Source organism: Grammomys surdaster, unplaced genomic scaffold, assembly GCF_004785775.1.
Source record: "Grammomys surdaster isolate TR1022 unplaced genomic scaffold, NIH_TR_1.0 211, whole genome shotgun sequence".
Lineage (NCBI taxonomy): Eukaryota > Metazoa > Chordata > Mammalia > Rodentia > Muridae > Grammomys > Grammomys surdaster.
In genome coordinates this window covers 4,117,415-4,128,368 of record NW_021604656.1, presented here as the reverse complement: position 1 = coordinate 4,128,368, position 10,954 = coordinate 4,117,415, and positions in this window count along the sequence as shown.

Genomic DNA, 10,954 nt, shown 5'->3' with positions numbered 1-10,954 from the left:
TTCCTTCCTTCCTTCCTTCCTTCCTTCCTTCCTTCCTTCCTTCCTTCCTTCCTAACTTGTTTTTTTGTTTTTCTTTTTTTCCTCTTGAGACAAAATCTGGCTATATAGCCGCAGTTGTTCTGAAATGCACTATGTAGATCAGGCTAGCCTTGAACTTTTAGTAATTCTCCTTCCTAATCCCAAGTATTTAAATTACAGGTGTGAGCCACCACACTGGCTTCCAGGCTCCCAACACTTCCTTCAAGGTGGAGACTCACCAGAAGGTGCCCGGAAGATAAGCAATGTAGGGGTTGGGGCAGATGCTTCTCTCCCCATGACATACCAAGCCATGGGCAGAAGAAGTTTACAGACTCTGTGTCCCTAGAGTGCCATGCATGGGGAGAAGGTCTCTGGAGGACAGTTCTCATCTACCCCCTCACCTGCTGGGGGTACAGTTATTGGGGGAAAGGGCAGAGGCTGCCTGATGCCAGTGCTATTGCTCTTGGCCCAAAGCCTGGCTCAGGAAACACTGGGCTCTGTGTGGAAGGGCTGCCACTGAGCCAGCCCAATCCCTGCCTGGGCCCCAATCCAGCCTCAGTTCTCTGGCCTCAGTTCTGATCCGATCCTTTGACCTAGGCTTCATCTTTCTTCTTTGTTTAATTTCTTTCTTTTAAAGCAACTTTTATTTTGAGAGGGTTTCAAAGTACGGTCCTATGTTATATTAAGATGTTTTAGTCAATCATAGACCATATATTCAATGGTGGTCTCATCTGATGGGAGTGGAGAGAAAATTCCACTAGCTAGTACTTCGCTGGCCCCTCACTAGCTTCAGTATGTTTAGAGACACGAGTAACGTTGTGTTAGAATTGTCTACAGTATTCAGTACAATAATATGCTACATAGGTTTGTAGTCTAAGAGCAGTCGGCTGTACCACATACAAGTGGCATACGGCATAGGGACGTCATAGGCTGTACCGTCTAGATTCATGCATATTTGTTCAAGAAGTTCACACAATAATGATAATGAGTAATGGTCCAAGACCATATATATCCCTGTGAGTGAGTGACACGTTACAGAAAGACTATGAAGGGCAGTGCTAGAGATGGCTCATGGTTTCGTAGTACTGGCTGCTCTTGAAGAGGAGCAGGATCAGCCCCCAGCACCCGCATGGTGGCTAACAGCTCTCTTCTGGCCTCCCAGGGCACTGCCCAGACAGGCATAGCCCATACTGTACAGAGAGGCTCCCATACTATAAAGAAGAGGACACAGAGTAACTCATATATATATGCTCAGAATTAATGGGTTATTATTACTTTATATTTTTTTATTTTTTATTTTTTTGCTTTTTGAGACAGGGTTTCTCTGTGTAGTTCTGGCTGTCCTGGAACTCACTCTGTAGACCAGGCTGGCCTCGAACTCAGAAATCCGCCTGCCTCTGCCTCCCAAGTGCTAGGATTAAAGGCGTGTGCCACCACCGCCTGGCTGCTTTACGTTTTTTAAGCTTCTTGTTATTATTGTTTATCAGCTTTTGAGACAGAGTCTCATTATGAGGGCCTGGTTAGTCTGGAATTTGCTAGGTAGAGCTGGATGGCCTGTTAGCAATCCTCCTGCCCGTCTCTGGAATACTGAGATTAAAGATACATGGCATAGATCCTAGTTTACAACCCCCCCCCCCTTTTTTTTTTAGGATTTTTTTTGAAGTATGTGTGTACATGTGTGTCTCTGTGTTAGAATGTGTATGTGTGAGGCAGATTCCCTGAGCTGGAGTCAGGCAGTTATGAATGCTGGGCAATAAACTCAGGTCTTCTGCAAGAACAATGAGTGATTTATTTTTTCTCCAGCCAGGGTTTCTCTGTGTAGCCCTGGCTGTCCTGAAACTCACACTGTAGACTTGGCTGGCCTCAAACTCACCAAGACCTGCCTGCTTCTCCCTCCTAAATGCTGGGGTTAAAGGTGTGTGCCATCACCCGGGCTACAATCCATGTTTTTAACTGCTAAGCTGTTATCCGTCTCTAGCGCCCTCCAGCCTCTTTTAATAATTAAAGATGTATGTTTCTTATTTGTGTGCATGAGTATGTTGTGTGCATGTGCATGTTTGCAGATGTTCTTGGATCCCTTGGAGCTGGGGTCACAGGCAGCTGTGAGCCATCCAACACGAGTGCTAAGCATAACTTAGGTCCTCTCCGAGAGCAGTACAGGCTCTTAACCTCTGAGCATCCTCCAGCCACGCCTCTCACAGGCTTCAGGAGGTCTGATGCGCTGGTCAGAATAGAGGGGCCAGTGATAGCAACCGTACGGCTGTTTAAAAATTTACTTACTGGGCGAGAGAGGTGGCTCAGAGGCTGATAGCAGTAACTGTGATTCCAGAGGTCCTGAGTTCACGTCCCAGCAACCACATGATGGCTCACAACCATCTATAATGAGGTCTGATGCCCTCTTCTGGCCTGTAGGCAGGATACTGTATACAGAATAAATATTTAAAAAAAACAAACAAGAGTGCTTTGTCTGCATAGAGCCTCTGGGCTAGAAGAGGGCATTGGTTGTCAGCCACCATGTGGTTGGTGGGAATTGAACTCAGGACCTCTGGAAGTGCAGTCAGTGCTCTTAACCACTGAGGAGCCATCTCTCACTTTCTGTGAAGTCTGGTGCCTTCACGGTGATCCACTGTGACCGTGTAGGAGGCACAAGGCCAACACGGTACACGGTCATACTCAGTAAAGCGCGGCGAATGTGGACACGGCACCTTAGACCCAACAGTCATCTAGAAATGCAGACATGGTCCTTGTGACCAAGAGGGGCTTGAAAAGACTTCAAGGGGCCAACACAATGGCCCATGTTTGCGATCCTGTACTTGAGAGGTAGAGGCAGGAAGAGGGATGCGAAGTTGAGGTCAGCCTTGTCTATATGGTAGGCTGGGTGTGGCGGTACAGGTCTGTAGTCTCAGCACAAAGGAAACAGAATGGAGGCGGAGTCTCCCACAAGTGTGAGGCCAGCCTGCTCTATATATACATAGTGAGTTCCAATCAGCCGGGCTTACTTAAAAAAAAAATAAAAAAGTCCAAAACCCAAACAAAACAGGGAGGGGAGGTAATTTTTGGTTTCCTCAAAGGCAGCTCCCCCAAGCCACTCTAGGCCTCCACATTTCCCGCTCCCTGGAGAGTCTTAATCAGTCCCAGGACAGGACCCAGACGGTTCCCAGGCCTGGAGTTTACATTTACGTTCATTTCTAAGTAAATCACAATAGCCCGAGAGACAGAATATTCCTTTATAAATTAAATTACATCTATTATTATGGGGGGACTTGTGCTATACAGAGCAGATGTGTGGAGGCCCGGGGAAATCTGTGGAGTCAGTTTTCTTCTCTCACCTTCAAGTGGGTTCTGGGGATCAAACTCAGGAGCCTTACTTAACCTCTCAGCCATCTCACTACCTCTCTTATTTATTTTTATTTATTTATTATTTATTTATTTACTGTTGATGATTTATCCAGGTGTAGTGGCACATGCCTTAAAGCCTGGGATTTGGGAGACAGAGGCAGGCAGATCTGTGTGAGTTCCAGGCTAGACTGGTCGGTCTACATAACGAGTTCTAGGACAGTCAGGGAGGGTCACACGGTGAGACATTATCCCCCTAAAACAAAACAAATACAAAACAAAAAAAGATGTATTTATGTGTGTGGGTGTTCTGCTTCCATGTACACATGTGTACCATGTGTGTGCCTGGTGCCAGGGAGGTCAGAAGAGGGCATAGGACCCTTGGAACTAGAGTTACAGATGCTTGATCATCATGCAGGTGCCGGGAATTGAACCCAGCAAGTTTTCCTAACCACAGAAGCATTGCTCCGGCTACCTTCTCTTTTTAAAAGAGATTCTCACTATACAGTCCAGACTGGCCTGGAACTCACAGTGTAGTCCAGGCTAGCCTCCTCTTGATCCTCAGTCTCCTGCGTGCTGGGATTATAGGTAGGAGCCATCACACACGGCTGGTTGGGAACACATGGATTCCTCTGAGAATTCACATAGACAGGAGGACCAGAGCATACTGAAAAACAGAGAGACTGTCTGTCGTTACCAGAAAGGGACATGGGCACAGATGTGTAGTCAGGAATGGTCAGTGGGCTTAAGAGGAAACATCAGGGGGAAGTTCTGGATGTTGAGTGGCAGGTATCTGGTGGGACGTCTGGACAGAGGGGAAGAGGCAGGCACAGCTGAGGGAGGCCATTGCTAGGCATAAGAGCAGCAGGTGCAGTGGTGCCAGGGTGGCAACCGCTCGGATGGATTCTGGATGGCCTGTCTGGAGTTTCATGAAGCAGGAAAACATAAAGTGTCACTGAGAGGTACAGATTGGACAGGAGAGATCAGCAGAGGGAGCCAGTGGAGGAAGGGCTGTGCTCTCCACATGGGGCCCGTGTGTGCCGAGGAAAGAAGAAAAGAAACAGGTTTGCCCAGGGCTTATTTGCACCTTTTTTTTTTTTTTAAAATTTGAGGCTGAGTATCTTGTAGTCCAGGCTGGCCTTGAGCACGGTACTGAAAGATGACTTCTGATAACTTCTGATCCGTTTGTTTCTTCCAGGTGTAAAGCTAGGGCCAGTCTAGGCTATTTGAGTTTGTGTCTAAACAAAACAAACAAACAACCCCAAAAAACGAAACAAAAAAAAAAAACCAACCAACCAAATCAATCAACCAAATAAAGCCCATGGCAGACACATTTGGTACAGATTAATGAGGAAGACCTTAGTTAGGACCTTTGTAATAGGGACAGAGACTGGTACCTGGTCTTATACTGGGGGACAGAGATGGGACAACTCTAAATGCAGCATAGTTAGGTGAGATCTTAAGAGACAAGGGCCTCTGGGGCAGAAAATGACTAAGAGGAGATATCAGGGATAACGGACACTTGGTTCAACTGACCTAACGGGAATACTGCTGTAGACACACCATGCAGGTCAGACTGCCGGGGTCAGGGTGGACAATGTGGGTAGGGAGTGGGTGGAGGGTAAGTAACCCAGTCACATGACACTGGGAATAGGGTATTCTTGACAAAATGACTTCCTAGAGCTCTTTGCTTGCTTGCTTGCTTGCTTGATTTATTTATTTATTTATTGTATACAAGGACACTGTGGCTGTCTTCAGACACATCAGATCCCATTACAGATAGTTGTAAGTCACCATGTGGTTGCTGGGAATTGAACTCAGGAACTCTGGAAGAGAAGTCTGTGCTCTTAACCACTAAGCCATCTCTCCAGCCCCCAGCTCTTTGTTAAAACTGAATTTTACAAGGAAATGCACAGATGGGCTAGTAGAAAGGCTGGGAGTCTGCGTGTACTAAGAATCTTAGTTATCGGCAGGAGGTCCCCATCTCTCTCCTTGAGTGCCTTCCCCTTGGGCCACTTGAGGGTCCTCAGTACATTCCGGGTGATGTCCCTGCATCAGATGTCTGAGAGAGAGAGTGGCTGGTGCAACAGCTACTATGGCACACGTCAGGAGTCACACTGTGGCCATTTAAAACATATATTTTTAGATGGAATCATTTTATTTTTATCTATATGGACGTTTTGCCAGAATGTTTGTATGTGCATCATGTGAGTGCCTGGGAGTTAAAAGGGGCCCGGATCCCCTGGAACGTGGGAGCTGGAGATACAGACGGTTGTGAGCCACCGTGTGGGAGCTGGAACCAAACTCAGATCCTCCAGAACAGCAAGCAAATGCCGTTAACCTCTGAGCCTTTGCCAGGCAGTGCAAACAATCTGGTCACCATGCCTTGTTCTATTTGGTATAAGTGAGTCCACCATTGGAAGGTGAATGTTAAATTGGACATCTTGAGAAGGAGGAGGTGGGGGCTGGGATGTAGCTGCTGATCCATGTGAAGCCCTGGGCTGGAGTCATGGCACCTCTAAAGATCTAAGCAAGTAAGAGAGACGTACTTTTAGGCACCATGGCCACTCCCTGAGATCCCAGCAACTGGGAGGCTGGGACAGAAGGCTCCTCATGAATCTGAGGTTGTAACCCTCCAGCCTGGGCTACCATCTCGGAGAAAGGAAAGGAAGGGAGGGAGGGAGGAAGCATGGAAGGAAGGAAAGAAGGAAGGAAGGAAGGAAGGAAGGAAGGAAGGAAGGAGGGAAAGGACAGGTATGTGGACATTATCTTTAACTTCTGTAAGGCCTACTCTTTACAAGCTTAGAGCACCTATAGATGAGTATGTGTTGTCTGAGCCCTCTTCTAGATTTGAAGAGTGCTCCTAGTGGCAGTGTTCACAATGAAAAGGCCACACCAGAAAGTCTACACAGCAGGGATGACGGCTTCCTCACAGCTGCGTAGCTGGAGTCTTTCTTGGCCTATACTCTAGAGCACATGGAGGGGTCAAGCAGGGTTGCATACAATAGCAGGGGGTGGCTGGATCTTCAGGTGAGGATCTTGTGACACTTCCCACCCCATCACGAGGGGATATAACCTTCAACAGGCCAGCTAGGAGGACAGCTGAACTCCATGACACATTTAGGATCCCTGTCACGTCGTCTGTGACCTGTCCCTCAGTGCTGCTGACAGTTCCCTGAACTTAAAGCTCCTTGGATTATTTCCAGTGCTTACTGCTTTCATCTTCTAAAAACATATTTATTTTATTATTTAGTTATGTGTAGTGTGTGTGTACACGCACTCACACCGTGGCATATGAGTGGTTGGTTTTGTGTGTCAACTTGACACAAGTTGGGGTTATCACAGAGAAAGGAGCCTCCCTTGAGGAAATGCCTCCATGAGATCCAGCTGTAAGGCATTTTCTCAATTAGTGATCAAGGGTGGGAGGACCCATTGTGGGTGGTGCCATCCCTGGGCTGGTGGTCCTGCGTTCTATAAGAAAGCAAGCTGAGCAAGCCAGGGGAAGCAAGCCAGTAAGTAACATCCCTCCATGGCCATCCGCTCCTGCCTCCATCAGCTCCTGCCTCCAAGTTCCTGCCGTGTGAGTTCCTGTCCTGATTTCCTTTGGTGATGAACAGCAATGTGGAAGTGTAAGCTGAGAAAACCCTTTTCTTCTCATGATGTTTTGTGAAGGAACATAAACCCTGACCAAGACAGTGTGAAAGCCAGAGGACAACCTTGGGTGTCAGTCCTTATTCCAGCCACCACACGGATTCCTGGAGTCTAAAGTAGGCCACGAGGCTTGCATAGCAAGCGCTTTTTCATACTGACCTGGCCACTACTGCCTTCGCCTTGGTTGACATGTCCTGAGAGACTTGACTCCCACCAGCCTCTCTTTATCAGGTCTGCTTCCCAAGAAGCCCCGTGCTTTCTTGCTTAGGGACCTTGCTTGGCAGGTGCTGTCCAACAGCTCATGTCCTGACTCTGAGCTTAGTTCCCCAATCCTGTTTGTTGTATTGGGAATGGAACCAGAACCTTGTACACGCTCATGGTCACTGAACTATACTCCTATATGCTATACTCAGTCTATTCCTGCTTAATTAACTTAATTAATTAATTAGAGATAGGGCTTCCCAAACTACTTCAAGCTGGCCTAGGACTCGCTATCCAGCTCAGGCTGGCTTTAGACTGGTGATCCTCCTGGCTCAGTCTCCTGAGTGCTGGGATTAAAGACATATACAGTCATGCATGGCCCAGTTTGTTGTATCTTGTTTTATTTTGTCTCATTTTCTTTAGTTTTTGAGACAAGGTATAAAGGCCAATCTGACCTCATCTTCACTGTGTATCTGAGGATGACCCTGGCCATCTGATCTTGCTGCCTCTGCCTTTCGAATGCTGGCATTATAGGCTGTGCCACCATGCCTGGTTCTGTGGTTCCTGCTGACCCACCTCAGGCTCTCGGGCTGAGGAGGCCATCTACCAACTAAACTGCATCCCAGCACCAGCTTAAATGTCACCTCCTGGGCTGGAATAGAGCTCGGTGTCAGAACGGAGGCTTACAAGCACCAAGTCTTGGGTTTGATCCACATTCCCAGACAAAAGAAGTTAATTCCTCAAGGAGACCTGGTTTGTCCCAGACCAGAGGAAGTTTTGTGTTCTGTTACACACTCTGGCTACGCTGGGATTTTTCTTTGTAGTGTTTTATCGAAATGGTAGCCAGGAGACTCTGAGGTCCTGTTTTAGGACCTTGGCTCTGCACACAGTAGGTGCTGAGGTAAAAGAAACATTCACCTTTTTACGTTCCTTAGTGCTTGCCCTTTGTCCCATCCCTGAGGCTGCTAAGCGCCTGTCAAACCCTCTGACCTTCAGGGAACTCCTGGACTCAGTTGCAAGTAACAGATAACCCAACTCACACCCGCTTACGGGAAACAATGAGAGTATGGGCCCAGCAAGTTTTAGTGTCCAGCTGTGGCTCAGATTTCAAGAATAGCTGGATCCCAGGAGCCCAACTGTGTGGTCAAGATGCATTCTCTAGTTGGGTGTGGTGGTACACACCTGTCAGGAAGTGGAGGCAGGAGGATGTAGTGAAACTCTTGGAATTTTGGTTTCTTTCTTTCTTCCTTTCTTTCTTTCTTTCTTTCTTTCTTTCTTTCTTTTTTTTTGGTTTTTCGAGACAGGGTTTCTCTGTATAGACCTGGTTGTCCTGGAACTCACTCTGTAGACCAGGCTGGCCTTGAACTCAGAAATCCACTTGTCTCTGCATCCCAAGTGCTGGGATTAAAGGCATGGAACACCACTGCCCGGCTGAATTTTGGTTTATTTAAAACACATACACACACTCCTCCATAGCTTCTACTTCAGCTTCTGCTTCCAGGTTCCTGCCCAGTTTCCATTCCTGATCTCCTTAGTGTTACCTGAAAATGTAAGCTAAGATAAGGTGTTTCCTTCCCAAGTTGCTTTTGGTTCCAGTGTTTTATCTCAGCAAAAGAAATCCTAAGACTGACTTTAAACAATTTTGATTTGCAATTCTGAGGATTGGCTAGGCTCAGCTTGGTAGTTCTGGGGTCACATCAGGGTTGCTTATACTGCAGACTGTCGATGCCAAGAGCCCAAGATGACCTCTTGGGGGTAGGGTTAGTAATTCAGTGGTAAAGCCTTTGCTTAGCAAGGCCCCTGGTTCAGTCTTTAATACTACAACAAACAAAACAACACCAACACACCTCGCTCCTTCCTCCGATCGCCAGTTGAGTGGCTTGAAGACAGAGCTTCTCCTACACAACAGTTAAGTGCTCTATTTCTGAGGTGTGTCTCCAGGCCCCCAGGCAGAACTCTACATTGACAGTGATTGGAACTCAAGGTAAACAGGCTCAAGGAAAAGTCAATTAGAAAGTTCTGGGGTGGGCTGGAGAGGTGGCTCAGTGGTTAAGAGCACTCACTGACTGCTCTTCCACAGGTCCTGAGTTCAATTCCCAGCAACCACATGGTGGCTCACAACTGTCTGTTATGGGAATATGATGCCCTCTTCTGGTGTGTCTGAAGACAGCTACAGTGTACCCACATACATGAAATAATAAATCTAAAAAAAAAAAAAAGGTTCTGGAGCTGATAGTTTTGGGCATGGCTATACAGGGTACACATTCAGAAACCTGTTTCTTCTTGGCTGTTTTCCTTTGTGTTGGTTTCTCAGGCCGACTTTCCCTACAAACCGGGAAAGGTAGTTACCAACAATTCCAAATTTATGTTCTGATTGCCTTGGGTGGATGACAGGCCACTCTCCAGAATAGGGTGGGAACACACCCCTGGACCACAGCAGAAATGCACTCCCCCATGTGGTGGCTTAGTACTGGAATTTCAGTACTTGGAAGGCTGAGGATTGCTGTGAGGTTGAAGCCAACATGGGCTCCATAATGAATTCAAGGCCAGCCTGGGCTACACAGTGATACACTATCTCAATGGAAACAAAAAAGCAAAACAAAATAAAGAGTGTGGTGGCATGTGCCCATTACCCCAGCGTCTGGGAGGCAGCTCAGGCTATGAGACCCTATCATAACCTAAAGTAAAATAAGAAAGGATTCCAAGAAAGTCAAACAACAGGTTGCTCTGAGGCAGATGGCTAATTTTACAGCTCTTCAAGAGAAGTGGGTTGTTGGAAGAGTGAGCCAGCCTTGGAACTACAGATGGCAATTTATATTAGAAGCTAGCAGAAGTTCCTTCAAGCTTAAAATCCCATTGACTTGAGCTTGATCTCTGAATCTCAAGGGAGGAGAACTTCTGTAAGTTGTCTTCTGGCCTCTCAGTGTGCCCAGGGGCATGCATGTGCCCAAAGAACCATAATGATGGTAATAAATAAACTAATATTAACAAAGGAAATAGCTGGGAGCACAGGTCGGCTCTTTCCAAGGCGGCTTGGCTGGTTGTGTAAGGTCACCTGACACAGGGTTCCTGTTTTTCTGGTGAAACTGGCTTTTCCCAATTGCCTTGAGGGTTAAATGAAATATCAAACACTGAGACTTAGGAGAAGTCTGCCTCATTCTCTTTGCCATTAAATTAAACACTACTGTCCTGGGGTTGCTATCACCTGCCCAATTAAAGAAAGAAAAAAGAAAAAAGAAATAAAGGAGTGCCTTTCGCCTAGTGGCCACCAGGGGTCACTGCACGGTAAAGTTGGCTCACTTGTAATGGTTGTAATGACTGAAAGCTTCTGCCGGACAGTGACCTGGGCAGTGCTACAGCGGGACTTCTCTGTAGTTCAGGCTTGGCACGGGCAGTCTCTGAGGTAGGCCCTGTTTCATATGGGGGTGAAGTGGGAGCTAATTAACAGTTAATTCCAGCTTTTAGTGCTGAAATAACAGTGCTCTTTATTAAAAGACTAGACCCCTGGATACAACTTTTGGGTTGCCATCAGAACAACTAACTTTGAAGACTGAAAATAAGAAGTCTTAGTTCTGATAAGAAGTGGAACTGGGGCTCTTACGAGCTGAAGGAACACCAGAACCACTTTGGTTACAAAAAAAAAAAAGAAAGAAAGAAAGAAAGAAAGAAAGAAAGAAAGAAAGAAAAAGAAAAAAAAAAGAAGTAAAAAGTGTCTATGCCCATTTCTGCGTGGAGGAGCACACACATC